This window comes from Falco cherrug, chromosome 13 (genome assembly GCF_023634085.1).
Source record: "Falco cherrug isolate bFalChe1 chromosome 13, bFalChe1.pri, whole genome shotgun sequence".
Classification (NCBI taxonomy): Eukaryota; Metazoa; Chordata; class Aves; order Falconiformes; family Falconidae; genus Falco; species Falco cherrug.
The window spans coordinates 25106282-25121545 of NC_073709.1; the positions used below are offsets into that span (position 1 = coordinate 25106282).

The following is a 15264-nucleotide window of genomic DNA, read 5'->3' on the forward strand; positions in this document are numbered from 1 at the left end:
ACCCAACTAAAGTTCTCTTTTCACACATTTTACAAGTTTTCATGCAATAAGGCAGTGGTCCTGTAACTATTACAAAGAGTCCCATTGAAGCAGGCTCTTCTGTGCTGTTTTCCTCTTCATCTCGTGTGCTCCCTCCCCTTTCTCAAACCACTTTACCCATCAGGATGAATGCCAACAGCCATGCAAGGCACAGTTTGAAAAAAACATTGTTCTAATGCATTCTTCCCTTTCCACTCTTAAAGTGACTCTTCAGATTTATGGATTTTAAAACAAAAATATTAAGAGTAATAACTACAATGGCTTCAGTTAAGTGAAATTTACAGGCTTATAAAAAAAAAAAAGAAAGTTTTTAATCCTGTCTTTTTATCATATAGCCCTGTGTTGAAATATTCCAAGAAGCTAAGAGGTTGCTCACTCTCATCTCACCTACTTTGGAAAGACAATGTTTCAAGGGGACTTTCACATTATTGGTGGATAGAAATTAGCTCTACAGCAAATGTAGTGTTTTGAGCCACATCTTCACAGCAGAGCAGAAGGCTCAGACATAGATTTAAAATAATTTAAAAGCGGTAGCTAGTAAGTGCCTAAAATCACATGTGCTGCTTTACAGACCTCCACTGAGACATTTTCCTCTGAAGAAATTTGTCAATGAAACATCCTTTGTTCCACTGTCAAATTCTGGCAAGCTACTTCCCAGTATAGCATGAGACTTAATTGGGCTTTTGTTTAATTACCATCAAGACAATGATGCTCAAATGAAGAGCACACCATAGGCAAGTGAGTGAAAGCATTCAATTAGGATGACCCTGAAACTATCTTTTAAGGGAAGGGAAGGAGCTACTTGTTACTGCGGTCATAGGCTAAAAACGCAAAATACAAACCTGTCACTAAAATAATATATAGCTTTTAGAAGCAGACAAAGTAAACAACAGTTAGTAACTACAAAGGAAAAGCATCATTATGAAGTAAGTTCAAGATTTTATACCACAGCAGTGCTGCCACAGCTTAGGAAAACACAGAATTGAATTAGTGGCTTATTGAGAATGCTGGTGTCAAATTGGGGCAAACTCTCCCATTCAATTCTACCACAGCTACTTATTTAGAAAGAGCCTAGATGATGCAATAAACGGATCAGTGAACATAGAAACAAGCTGTCATGGAAAGTTTTAGGCAAAAATTAGCATGTAAAGAATCAAGAAACTATTTATCGTCCCCAAAAAGTTAAATATGAAATCCCAAATCTAATTATTATCCTGATAATTCCCAAATTCGGTATTACATTTGAAGGCAAAAGAACATGAAAGGAGTTAATGCATACTCTATGGCAATAACACAAGGCTTGATATGAAAACCACAAAGAAACATCAATTGGCAAGGCAGCGCTGCATTTGTATAGTCAAAAAAAAAGTTTAATCAGAGGGGTAAAACCTAAAGACAGTCCTAAAGATCTTCACATTCAACTGTTACTTCAATCTTCACTTACACTAGAATTTGCAATCTCACCAACATTACAGGCAAACACACACCCTGGCAAGCAAATGATATCTATTAATGGAAAATGAGACAACCATAAGAGACACACAGAAGTTTCAGCAGGGTATGGCAGTAACGGCAAAATGTTTGCCCATGGTCGGACTAAGATGGGACTGTCCTGGAGGAGTTCTACCTCATTGTTCTGAAAACTCAGCTCCACTTTTTGCTTTAAAACCTCCTGTCTAGATATACCTCTTGCTTTGATGTAAATTTACTTAAATGAGCACATATGAAATCCAGCATGTCAGTTATTTTCAGTGCCCACAGTCTCCATGCTTAATGGTAAGAGAATATGCTAAACCCTATATATTTCAAGACTTCTGTATTCAGTATCTCTACCCTAGATAAGCCAAACATGACACTGTCCATCTCAGTTACTTATTTTCTCAGCCAGAGTTCACAGTTGAAGGGTTATCTATTAAACAACAGCATTTTCCCCACAAGAGGCCAAGAAAAGTAGCATAATGGTTGGTTAGACCAGGTAAACAACACAGCTCACAACACTTCTATTGTCTAACCTGAGATACCACAGAGGTAACCTCTCTTCCTGACACGCAGACACCTAACAAACCGAAAGCAAGCAATGAAAATACCCCCACCATGACGCCATATGCTAATGGTGCTTAGGGACATGGTTTAGTGGTGGACTCGGCAGTGTTAGGTTAACAGTTGGACTCAACAATCTTAAAGGTCTTTTCCAACCTAAATGATTCTATGATCCTATGACCTCTTTTGACTCATGCAAACTGGAGTCACCAATCTCTGGCACAATGAAGGCCACTGCTCCTACAGCACATACACCACACTTGGAAGTTCATTTAAAATCCTAGGGCACTTCACAGAGTGAGAATAAGAAGTGATACAGCTAAACAGGCTGTTCAGTTTTTTTGTACAAATTATGAAAGAGCACGAATTGCAGACAGAAGTAGTGGTATGCTTTCCTAGCCTGCATGTTATTACAATAGCATCTGCCATTAAAAAAAAAAAAACAAAACTGAGAAAGTTACAGAGTTAGAAAGATATTTTTAGACAAGAAAGTGGAGAGAAAAAAAATAGAAAAATCCCATAATTTAAGTGAAGCCTTTATTACAGAAACATGATATTGGTAGCTCCTGAAAGAGATCGTAAAAATCATGGAAAAAACCCTGGTGAGACAGGAAGCTTAAACACAGCTAATCTAATGATGACTTTCATAACACAGGAAGCACGCACGCTACCAGAAAAATGACAAAACCAGAGATTATTTTAGGTGTTTACTTATTCCCAGACCTAGCTGAAAAATGTCCTAAAGGAACTCAGGTTAAGCATATCAATCTCACCACTACAGCTTTTTGTTTTAAAATAAGGTCATAACAATTGACTTTGCAAGTAATAATCCTCTAACAGAGGTTACTTTGCAACAAGCTGTCAAAAGTTACTGACCCCTTTTCACACACTCACCTTTGGAAACTGATGTCCTGATCCTGCAAACCTCTGTTCACATGAACACTCTGGTTTAGTAAGGAGGGCTGCAGGTTACGCTGGCAGCCATGGGGCCAGTAAGTGTATGCCAGAGGCTTTGGGCTGTAGTGCTCACCAGCTGGACTTCCTGCTTGGAGCTTACAGTGCCAAGGTAAATAATCATGATACCACATTGACAGATGTGTCAGAAGTATGAGGTATTAACTAGATTTACTACAGTCTTGAATAACAGAGTTGTAATTTTCCGCTCTCCTAGCATGTAACAGAACGATACGAGGTGAGTTACAATGCCAGTATGCACCCAACTGCAATACTTAAACTTTTTGTATCTCAGAATCCATATGTATTGTACTGGCTCCTCTTGCATAAGACTCTGAGCCCCTTTGGTCTACTTGTGCTGCTTGCTCCATTACTATCTCCAGGAAGAGGTCTGAATTTAACTTAACAAATTAACTTAAAAAGTCCAATTACCTATGCCTTGTAGTCTAGCTGGTCAAAGGACGTAAGACACAGTTGTCATCATCATGATGATCCCGGGAGGACAAGGACAGAGTAATCAGTGCTCTTTCCAGACATAGCAATTGGGCATTCTTTTGTTTTTTATTTCCTCTGACCCTGCAGTTTGTCCTTGTAAAGTTCTCACTGTTCACAAACTAACACATCTATATTTGAACACAGTACATGAACTGCTTCCACATATTTGATAACGTCTTCTGCTTATACTTCTGCCAAATCTTCAGAACCACCATTCATTGCCATATTCCTTGTCACAGAGATGAAAGTATACAAATCACTGAAAATGTAATACGAAAGATTTGACATGTAGTCTTTAAAGGCATATACAGACAAATACTGCAACAGAATACTGCAACAGAATACTGTAACTGGTTCCAGTATTTCAAAGTCGCCTAAATACAAAGAGAACTTTTCATTGTCCGACACATTTCTAACTCCTGAGAGAGATAAACCGCAGAAGTAAAGCTTACAGCCATGTCTAGACATCACTTATCCAATGCAAAATGCCACAATGGTTATGGTGATAGGCAGCACACGACTAATCATACAAAACCTGTAATAAGGCACATCACATTTGGGAGACTACATATTAGCGGTTTTCATCAGTTGACAGAAATACTCTTAAACCATATACCTTTGATATTTCATAACTTTAATTTGCCTTTCCTATATTTCTTTCCCATTATGGGAATGAGAGATATATTATGTTTTAAACCAAAACAAAACTACAAACCCCCCCCCCCCAAATAAAAACAAAAAAACATTTCAAGCTCTCCTCAATCTTTTATCTTAACAGGTGGAGGACTCACTGCATAAAGACTTAATAAAACACCTGACACTGACAACATCATCCAGAACAGGTTCTGCACTGTTTGCTGCACAGTCCCTTCCGCTGCAGTTAGCACTCGATACCCAGCACTATCAGTTTGTTACACTGATCAAATTCCTTTAGGTTTGACCCCTGTACACAGATCACCACACATGCCAGTAAAATTACTTCACTGAGACAGCAGTAGAGGAAATCTACATTTTAAGTCATCACACAAACAGTTCCTACCCACACTGGTTCTCCATGAGATGCATTTAGCACCTTGCTTGGAGCATGCTGTAGAGAGCAGGACTACTGACACCTGAAGAAACCTGGTGTACAAAGCACCCAGCATAACTAGTGTGAAAATAGCTTGGGCAGCATGCCTCAAGACAGCCACAGCCAGGGCAGGAATATACATGGGTGAATGGATATATGGTCTCTCAAATGCCTCGGGATAAAGCAAATGAAGCACATATCAAAGTCCCAGTACAGCGTATGAAATATTGCAAAGGACATCACTTTGTTTGTGAAGGCCCCAAAACACTATACTGCCAAAACTATTTACTTCAAGATATCTGGATTGGTTTTATACTATTGTTTTACCAGATTCTTTGCTAAAGAATGCATATTAAATGCCCAAGCTAAAAAAAAAAACAAACCAAAAACCAAAAAACACCACCCCCAAAAAAACCCAAAACACCAAAAAAAAACCCCACTAAACCCCTCAACTTTTTCCCAAATTCAGTAACCCAGCTCATCTTCATCCTTAGAACTGCAGAAAAATAACAATTACTGGAGTTAATATCACATGGGTTTGATTTGAAAAAATATTTTATTACTTCAAACCACTATGTAGAAAGAGACCTATCTGATTACAAAGCCAGAACCTTGTCTGGTTTTATGACAGAGATTTAAACTCTTCACTGAATGCTCTAGTAGACTGTCAAGTGTTATTTTAACATAGTCCCCACAACAGAGCTACTACTCCTGAGAGAGTAACACAACATATCATAGAGCTTATTGGGAAGTTTTTTTGTGATAAACAATCTAGATTCTGCCTTAATCTTACAAAATTATTTTATTCACTTTATTACTAAAGGGTCTTTTTTAACATGTAAGTTTTAAGTGTTATTTTATTGTAATTCCCAGATTTTAACTTTTTCAAAAGGCAGTCAACAAAACTAACATGTTCTGCTTTCCACACTGCAGCCACAGCTCTCAGGCTGTGACAAAAAGCCTTAAGATAACCATGCACAAGTTTTTTCACCGTAAGAAAATAGAGGAATGATTGAGGATATCCTTCCCTATCATTGTCATATCCTCTGTTCCTCTCTGCAGAATACAACACGATGAGACTGAGAAACGTATTTGCTCTGATTCCATCCCAAGTAAAAAATAAATTACATTGTAAATCCACACTACTAAGGAGAACTAAGAGAAAGCAAAACCAAGAGGTATTTAAGAGCAGACAGTGTTTTCTGAAGTTAGCTGAATACCCCATTCATTTAACAGATTTACTTGCATGGAACTTACGGTATTATTGCAAGCTCATAGTCCTGCAGTCATGACCATTTTGGTGTATTGCTTGGGGGGGTGGGGGTGGGGGCAGACACTGGACAACGCAGGGGGGGATGTTGGGCAGTGCGGGGAGGAAGTGCAAATTTCACAGCCGTATGCAGAGTTAGTGGTACTTGTCAAGGACACCGAACACATAAAGCCAGCGTGAAAATTAAGCTACATGTTAACGAACTTCTATTGTAACCCAATCTGAAAATAGAAAAGTAGGAAAGAAACCTTATATAATATCAACAGAGAGGTTCACATTACTGACTACTAGAACAAAATTACTAATTGTCTCCAATGTGTACCCAACCCTTGTCGATGTTTTGACAGATGAATTAGTGTATGGATCACAATTTTCGTACCTAAATCAGGTTCTAGGAAAACTGTAAGACTGTATCAGTCTCTCTGGATAAACCCATTTGTACATCAGATGAAACAACTGGGCCACCATTAGGCAAGGTTTAATGGTTTTGAAAGCACATCCTACTGACATAAGGTACATTAATAATTTACCTTTTCAGCAGTGAAGAGTTATATGTAAATGTGTACTACAAAAACTCAGAGCTGTTCTTTGAGCAACTGTTTTAGGTTTCTACACCAGCAACAAAGAACATGAACAGCTACATCAAAACTAGCATACAGCAAGCAGAAAATATCTCATACTCCAAGCTACTGTATCCTTCCTAAAGGTGCTTCCCTCCATTCCAGCTCCAGGGAAACTCATCACTTCATGAAGTCAGGTCCTGAGGTGGTGTCAGTAATTCCCTTCAGAGACAACTGTCTCTTAATTACTGAACTGTAAATTTAGAGGAAATGTGCATTTCTGAATTTGCATATTTAAATACATGTTTATGATGATTTAAAAATTAAATACAGAAACCAGAAAAACTCCCAAGGAACAAACCAGCTACAGAGGAGGGCAGGATTATGACCAAAGAAACCAAAATCCTCAGATGCATGCCAGCTCTTCCCAGCACACCATTTGCCCATTGCACCAAACCATTTCTTCCCCTCTTCCTTAGATTGTAATTCAAGACATGTATTACATCTTATGCTACCCGTAAGGCTCCTGGCACATTCTACACAACACAGAAAGGAATTAAAAAATTTTAATTATTAAATGAAATCTAACTCTTCATATACAGCACTGTAGTTATTTAAACACTTTCCTCTGCATAACATTAAGTAGTATTGAAACACTAAACTGCATACCAAAAGCCCTAAAATATGTAACAAGCATAAATAACTTTCATCTTCAAATGGCAGCTTTTATTTCCTGCTTGTCAGAAATAAAGTTAATAAAAAAATGAATTGAAATTACTAGCAATGAACATATTTGTTCATTGGATGTATTTGGATGCTAAATGCTAACCGGCCTCAATAATGTTCTCCTGTATTATTTTAGCTCTGTTTTATGAACAAGACTTCCAACAAATGTACAAATGCATTTGGGGGCACCAAGCTACTCAGAAGAACATGGACACATGGAAGAAAACTTGCAAGCAAACCCTGCCATTGCCTTTCTCTGTTCTCAGAAAGAACCACAAGGTGGGAAGCAGCAGCATATAAGTATCATCACCATGATTTAGCTTCCTCTGCTGTCACAGATTCCCCCAACACAGCCTTGCCAAAGGTGCAAGGAATCACAGAACCTTCACTCAAAAACATCTGCATAAGTTGTTTTGCTCACAAGCAGAAACTTGCCATGTACACCCTCTGTTCTGAACCTACCAGAGCTCTGAATCTCTGGCAGTATTTCTGTCTACCAGCAAAAGACTGCATCAACCATCCCCTTAACAGCCAACTTCTTAATCTGGTAAACTGACCAAAACATTTTCCTAAACAGACTGACACTTCACAACACCACAAAGAATCTAAATAGACACCAGTCCTACCCAGTAGGTCTTAAACTATGCCAACCAAGCTGGGGGGGGGGGGGGGGGAAGAGGAGCGAAACATTGCCATCATTTCAGATGCCTGTTTTCCAGAACCTTTGAAATAAATTCCCATCACCCCCAAAGCAAATCATGGCTCTTCCTTCTGAGGCAGGTCTGTTCACATTAAGCCTTTCAGAAAGCTCTTAAGGGAGAAGTCAGATTTTCTCACAAATCAGGGTAGGACTTTCAAGGCCTTCTCCCACTGAAGGCATCAGAAGTTTTACTCCACCTCAGCACATGGGGAATTAGGCCACTGGATATATTGCTTCTCCCTCTCCTCTTCCTCTGTCCTGGTAAACAGCAGGCACAAATTTTGTGTAGAAATTCCTTTACATATTGTCTTCCTTTTAAAGTGCCTGAGATAAGCACTGTATATCATGTACTCGGAAAACACAGGGTTTCCACTACCAATAGGATACAGTTTTGCATCAAAAGAACAAATGAAAGTGTTGAGGGAAGGGGTCAAATTTAAAACGGCACGTAGACATCAAAATGTGATCTGGCTTGTATTAGTTGAATCTCTGATTGGCAAAGTCCCTTGATTTTGCCCAGGCTTGTCCAAAGACCTAGTTTAAGTATCATCATCAATAAAAAACTAAAGGCATTTTATCTACAAGGTAGTGAATGCCTCCTTTCAAAGGAGGGAGTTCCATGATAAGGGCTAATCTAAAAAACCTTAGGAATGCAAAGTATTTTCTCAGTTGTAAAAACAAGAAAGAATTGCACAAACACAAGTTAAAACAACTACTGGTAACCTTGCGCTTCTCCTACACTGCCAACTTCTCCTGTGCTAAGGCCCTACTCAGTGTCCTTTGGGTAGCTGTTCAAAGAATGGAGTCCCAAAGGAGCACATCACTTTTACGCATCTTCACAGATGAGGGCCTTCCCATTAACCTTATTTTCTGAGTTCAGAATAGTTTCAGCCTTTTCAACAGGGAAGTCAGAAAATCAGTCCACATTTTATTTTATAGATAGTTGCAACACAGATAGATTGCAAATCAAAGATTCAACCCATCAGATAGTGTTGATTTATGCCCTACAGCACTACAGTTAACACCCCTTTGGCTGTAGCTGTGACTGTTCCTCCTGTCCCTAGGAACGGTTCACTTTTTCGCCCTACTAGGATCTTTGTTCATACAATCTCCTTTGGCAGTGTTACAATTATTTGTATTAAAAAAAATTAAAAATTAAATGGTGATTGGGGGGAGTGTTATACACGTTGTCTTTCAAACTGCTCCCTAAAAATAGTCACTGAATTAAAGGCTAATGGAATTATTGCTTATTAATGGCAACATTATTTTGCACGTATCTATACCAACTCATCTAACTGACCCCTTTGAAATGACACTACACTAGTATTTCCAGTTCAAGTTCATATGAATATTTTCCAGTCTCTCCTCTTTGATAGGAGATCACAGGTTGATTATTCCAGGTGAATATGAGCACCAGTTTAATAATGTTCCTTGTGTTATTAACACAACATTGCACAACTGTAGCGTTTTTTTCTGCCCAATGCTAAGCATTAAGAAGGTGCATAAGTTCAAATAAAACATTGTTGAAATCTTCCTCCCCACCTTAATAAACATAGTTAATTTACAATCCAGTAACATGAACAAGTAATTTGATTATTCCCTTCAACATGCATATTCTTGAATTTATCAACATCATCTGCTGTTTCCCTTTTACCCAGCTTTCTTGGATTCCGCTTACAATTTTCTGTCTTCTTCAATCTTGCCTAATCCAAATACTTTTGCATCATTAGCAAGTTTTGGCACACCATCATTCATCCAGTTTATTAGATCACCAACATACATGTTCACCACCCCCCCTTTCAGAGTTGTTTTTACATCACATGGTAATTTAAGGTTTACATTGTTACCAAAAAAAAAAAAAAAGGTATTCTTTGTCATAAGAAAAAGCACACTCACTGAGAATTAGAAAGGAGAGTTGCAGTTTCCAGAAGACTTCCTTGGTGTTGAGCAAAGCTCAGTATCTAAACTCTTCACATCAGCAGAACACAAAACTGTCACAATGACTGAGGGATATCAGAGGGGGGCTGTAGGTTAGTGTTCTCTTCTTCCCAGCACATCACCCATACAACATGTCACATAACCAACTCCTTCCAGAAAAATCCTTTGGTTAGAAAACCTTAACGTTAGCTAAATTTATGCTTAATTAGTGCTAAGTTTATAATCCCTTAGGTATTTTCAGAAGTTGCTCATATATAGCTGATATGTACAACTGCTTATTAGGGCAGCAATGATGGGGGGAAAATACATTTTAAAACAAATGCACGTTCCTTTTACAAGCTTTGTGCTGCATCATAGTCTTGTGTCCTTAATTCCAATGGCACTTTTAGCATTGATTTGCTGACCTTGAGAAGTACTTTAAAGTGCCATTTTAAAGTCGCCTTTACTTTCCTCTGCATCTAAAGCCTAAAATACCAATCAACATTGTTCAGAAGGCAAGGTACTGCATTTGCATAGTCACATTGCCCTTGTTTGACCACAACCTAATCTTGCCAGTTAGCTAAAACTGGTCAAATTCCATTACATTATTAGGCACAGACATTCAAAGTTGAAGACAATGAAATTAAAATGCTCCTAATCCTTCAAACCTTCACATGAAATCATCCTTGAGTTGAGTAAGTTTGCTTTAAAAATTTATATCATTATTCATCAACAAGTAAAAAACAACAGGTTTAGCTAGAGAAAATCATTCTTTCCAAAGAAAAATAGCTCAGACTGTGCTATGTTAAAGGAATCAGTAAAGCCAATACTGAGATTTCTTGTCTACAAAGCATCAACTATGAATAAATAGAATGAAATTACCTAAAGGTTTATTTAAACAGAAAACATGCAAGCAGAAGAAAAGGATAGCGTGTATGCATTCAACAGGGAAAGACAAATCCAATTTTAATCCAAAATATTATGTCAAAACCAATTTTGATTCCTCATCTATTTAAGATAAGTGGTACCTGGTTACATCTTATAGCTCAAAAATTTTCAGTAGCTCCAATTTCGTGTTCTGGTTGCTTATTATTATTACAAAACTATCCAGACATTTCAATCACAAGCTCCATTTTGTCATGTAGCTTTACAGTGAAAGAAAAAATGAACTATCCCCAAAGACCAGATAGTCAAGCCAAATACTATCAAGAGACAGGGTAAAAGAAAATAACCATCACCAGTAATGCACACAACTCAAAAATAAAGATGTAGTGTTACTGTCTCTAAAATAACACTGTCTTACAGAACAGATAAAGACCAAGTCAACAAAACCCCCATAACCCGACAAAGCACCTCTCAGCTTTCAGGCACGTGGACATTTGACTCATTGATCCTTTCACACTCCAGAGTTCTCCTCACTCCCTCCTACATCCCAGAAGAAAGAGGAAAGGGGAAGAGTCACGGACTGTAGTTCTTGCCCCCATGGCTATTTCCACGTTTGTGAGGAACCCTACTCCTTCAGAGCCTGTGGGATGCCTCCTCATAGAACACCTCTTCAGCTCCAAGTGCACAGCAAGCCAGAAGGTCTTAGGCAGAAGATGGGCACCACACAGGACAGGCTACACTCGCTCTAGACACAGTCTGGATTCAACACAACCAGAGGAAGCTACGAGTGCTCACTGAGTTTTGAAGTCTCCTGCACTAGATGCAGAAGAATGGGAGTTAGACACCGGAACAAATATCATACTTTTTTTGTGATCCGGGACTTCAGCTCAGGTCTACTTCAGTTCCTTTAGGATCCTGTCTTTCATTTTTATTTTTTAATATTTTTTTTAAACCATTTAAGAGGTGGAGGGGGCAGCTTTCACACAGTCTCTGAATAGAGAACCAGTAGATCTAAAAAAAATGGAACCAGACCTTTCCACATAAAATTTCAGAGTATTCTGTGTACTCACAGGAGGAACATCTTCAGGGTAATGGTTTGTTTTCAAAGGCCAGGATCTGTTCCAGTATAAGTCCACAAAGTATAATAGGCCAAGGCATGCCGCGCTTCACAGTGGACTTACAACATAAAAAAAGACTTTTATGGCATCTGCTCAGCATAAAAATTAAGCCTTTCTTGAAATCTTGTAATTGAGCTGGATACACATGCACAAATATATTGCATACTAAGTATTATAGTCTGGCTCCTGCAAAGACTTGTATATATGTTTATTATTATGTGTGTAACAAAAATTCTGTGGTTTCAAAAGCACTATTCGGGAACGTGAATATTCGCACATGGGTGGGTCTTTGCAGGACTAGGACTGATACGCTACTAAGCGGCACTGCCTGCTGAAAACCTTTTAGCTTTTGTATACTACCAGCAGTTTATAAAGATCCCTCTGCTGACTAACCCTTGCAACAGAGAACGACTTGCTTCCAGCTGAGGAGCTGGAGTTCAAGTACACTTTTCACACTGCATATATCTACGCTAAACTTAAACCCTGATTAAAGTGAGCTACTTTAGTAACACTTAATCAAATACAGCCTCATTGGATATGAAGAGAAACAGAATGAAGTGCAGCCTTTTTGGCTCCAGTGGTACCAGACATAGAAAAAGGAAGCCACAGCATTACCGAAAGCATTTAGACAACTTTTTTTTTTTTTTTTTGTATAATAAATACTTTCTCCTACATTGGAGGAGCCACTGGCAGCCAAAACAATTTGCTAAGTCCACAAAACCAGATGTGTTTCATGGAAAGCCATTCCATACCTAAGTTACAATAACTGACTCATGGGCTTCTGCTGGACAAGAACAACCAGGAGAAAAGTCAGTCGTTAGTACTAACATTGGTTGCTAATTAACCCTCATGAACAACACTGCACCAAAGCTACTTCTGCTATTATTACAGAAACATTTAAAAGACACATTTAAAACTGTAAGTGTAAGGTACATACAAAAATTCAATTTGCTCCATACAGAGATCAGTCCTGCAGTTCCCCCTCCAGCCTCGATCCTCACCACTAGATCTTCTGAGGTTGCATTGAGACAGTCGTGCTTTCAAGCTTCATGCACACAAATGCAGCGGCAGGACTGATGGCCACAAGCTCTTCCACAGATTTTGGGGACTACCTTTTAGCTGATGGGCTGTGCTTCAAACCACAAGTTTGCAAAGCTCCCAACTTTTCCATCACGACCCATTAGATACACACAAGTGCCCTCTGCCTGTAAGCAACTCTGGCACAGCCTCCTACAGAAACAAAAAAAAGTTCAAGAAAGTACTGCCAATACCAGAACAGGGCCTAAAGCTTATTTGCATTACTATAATATCAACACATGCTTTATTTTACACCATGTAACAAGCAGTAGATGTCAGCTACAAACCTCCCAGAGGGCAAGAGCAAAAGCTATATAATCTATAGTTTGTGGCTCGTATTTGATAGGACATTCTCAGCTGGATAAGCAGAGAGCAGTCCCTGCCGGGACTGCCTCCCCTCACATCTCTCCCTCAAGAGACGCGACTACCTTCCCTCATAATATTGAGGTTGGCAGGTGGTGACCTGTGATTTGGGGCGAGCCATTTTAAACATATATTTTTCCAAACCCTAAAGAACTTCAGCACGTAAGAGTGCTTTCAGAACAACCAAACCCAGTAGCTGTTATCTGTGTAGAGTTTAAAGAAAAAAGAACTGGCGTCTGGTAAAAGTATTTCTTTGAGCTATGAATTTCACGCTACCTGCCAAAAATCTCAGAAAACTTTTTGGGCAACGATATATTGAGTCCACGCCTTTACCGGTCACTGTTCCAAGTTACAAGCAGCCGAAGAGTTGCTTACAATAGAAACATATGATTATTTTATGCATATCAGAAATAAAACGTTTTCGATAGGAAAGCTCCAGCACGCATTATATCCACATACCACACATACATTATGTAACACTTGTCCCAAATACACTCCAATAAAGAGAGCTAGTTTGAGATCTTAAAAATTCATTGACTTTGCCACATCAGAAATGAGAGCAGATGTCATTCTTCCCTGCCTCGCTGCGATCTGTTCCGCGTAACTCGGCGTTACATACTTGCTGAAGACAAGCGGCCAGTTTAGGCTTGACTGTAACTAACAAAGAAGAAGGTAAACCCCTGGGCGGGGGGAAGGCAAACACAGGCACGCCGCGGTGTAAATACTAGCAGCCCGGCAGAGAGCCCTGCCCGCTCCTAGCTATGTGCAAATACCTCCCGGTGATACCAATGCCGTGTTATCTGGGTGTCTAGCAGATTAAATTCACGGGCTGGACGGACCGTCCGACGGTTGTTTATCGTAGGTCACCGACTGGCATTTGTAACCCAAGCTTGGCTATTTTCGTAATTTACACACAGCAGCGCGTACGCGGCGGAGCCGTAACTGCAGACTGCGGGGCAAAGCGAGCCTTCCGCAAACAGCGCCTGTCGCGCAGGCAGGGTGGAAGGCACCGCTCGGCTGGTTTCAGTCAGCGCGGGCGGCTGATCGCGGCGGGGACGCGCCCGAGCCCGAACTCGAGCGAACTCGGCGGCTCCTTACCTGCTGGGCGGCCGCCCGGGCAGCGCGGCGGCTCCGGCTTTGTGCGCTCCCGCGGGAGGCGGCTGTCCCGGCCCGGAAGGCAGCGGCTGCCGGCGGGACCCGAAACGGGCGGGCCCGCTCCCCGGGGACGCTGGGGAGGGAGACCCGCTCCCGCCGCCCCGGCCCGGCCACCGCGGGGAACTTCGGCGGGGCCGGGAGCTGGGGCCGCCGGTGGCGGCGCGGGGGGCCGGGGCGCCCTGAGCTCCTGCTGCCGCCCGCGGGGTGCGAGAAGGAGGGAGGCCGGCCGGGAGGGAGGGGACTGGTGTCCCGCGGGGGCGAGCGGGGCCGGCGGGCGGACGAGCCGGAGGCGGCGGGGCCGGGGCCGGGGCGGCGCGGGGAGTCACGGCCCAGGAATGCCAGGAATGTGGGGCGGCCGCTGCGGCCGCGGGGCCCGGAGACGTCGGGGACGCGACTTGGGATTTCTTTTCTCTTTCTCCTTTTTTTTTTTTTCTTTTTTTTAATTATTCCCCCACCCTCCCCAAGGAGGGAGGAAGGCTGAAACCCACCCCGCGGAGGAGGGAAAAGGAGGGAGGAAGAGGAGGGCACACGCTGCTGCCAATCGGGGCGGGTGCCGGCTGCAGCGCTCCCAGGGAGGGCAGAGCTGCCAGGTGCGGGGCGCCTGCCCCGCCCGCCGGGGGGAACCGGCCCCTTCCCCGCCCCTCCCGCCACGCGTGTCGGCGCGGGGCCCGGGCCGGCCGCCACCCGCCGTTGGGCTCCGCGCACGTGTCGGCCCGGGCCGCGTCGGGAGCAGACCGTCGCCCGGCGGGGGGCGCGGCCGGGGCGCGGCGGGGGGGGGCAGCGCCCCCAGGGCTCGGCGTGGGAGCGGCGCCGGCGCGGGCTTTGCGCGCGTGGGACGGGAAGCTCCCGCGTTCCCCCCGCAGCGCCCCCGCAGGCAGGCGGGTGCCGCCCGGCTG

General features: G+C 41.9%; 1 protein-coding gene across 1 annotated transcript in view; it reads right to left on the minus strand.

Annotated features, from left to right (window-relative positions):
* Nucleotides 1-14791, minus strand: part of PTPN14 (protein tyrosine phosphatase non-receptor type 14) — a 119024-nt gene extending 104233 nt beyond the window's left edge. The window contains exon 1 of the mRNA XM_005441903.3: nucleotides 14312-14791. The gene's annotated coding sequence lies outside the window, so the exon portion shown is untranslated. The remainder of the gene's footprint in view (nucleotides 1-14311) is intronic.
* Nucleotides 14792-15264: the final 473 nt, after the last annotated feature.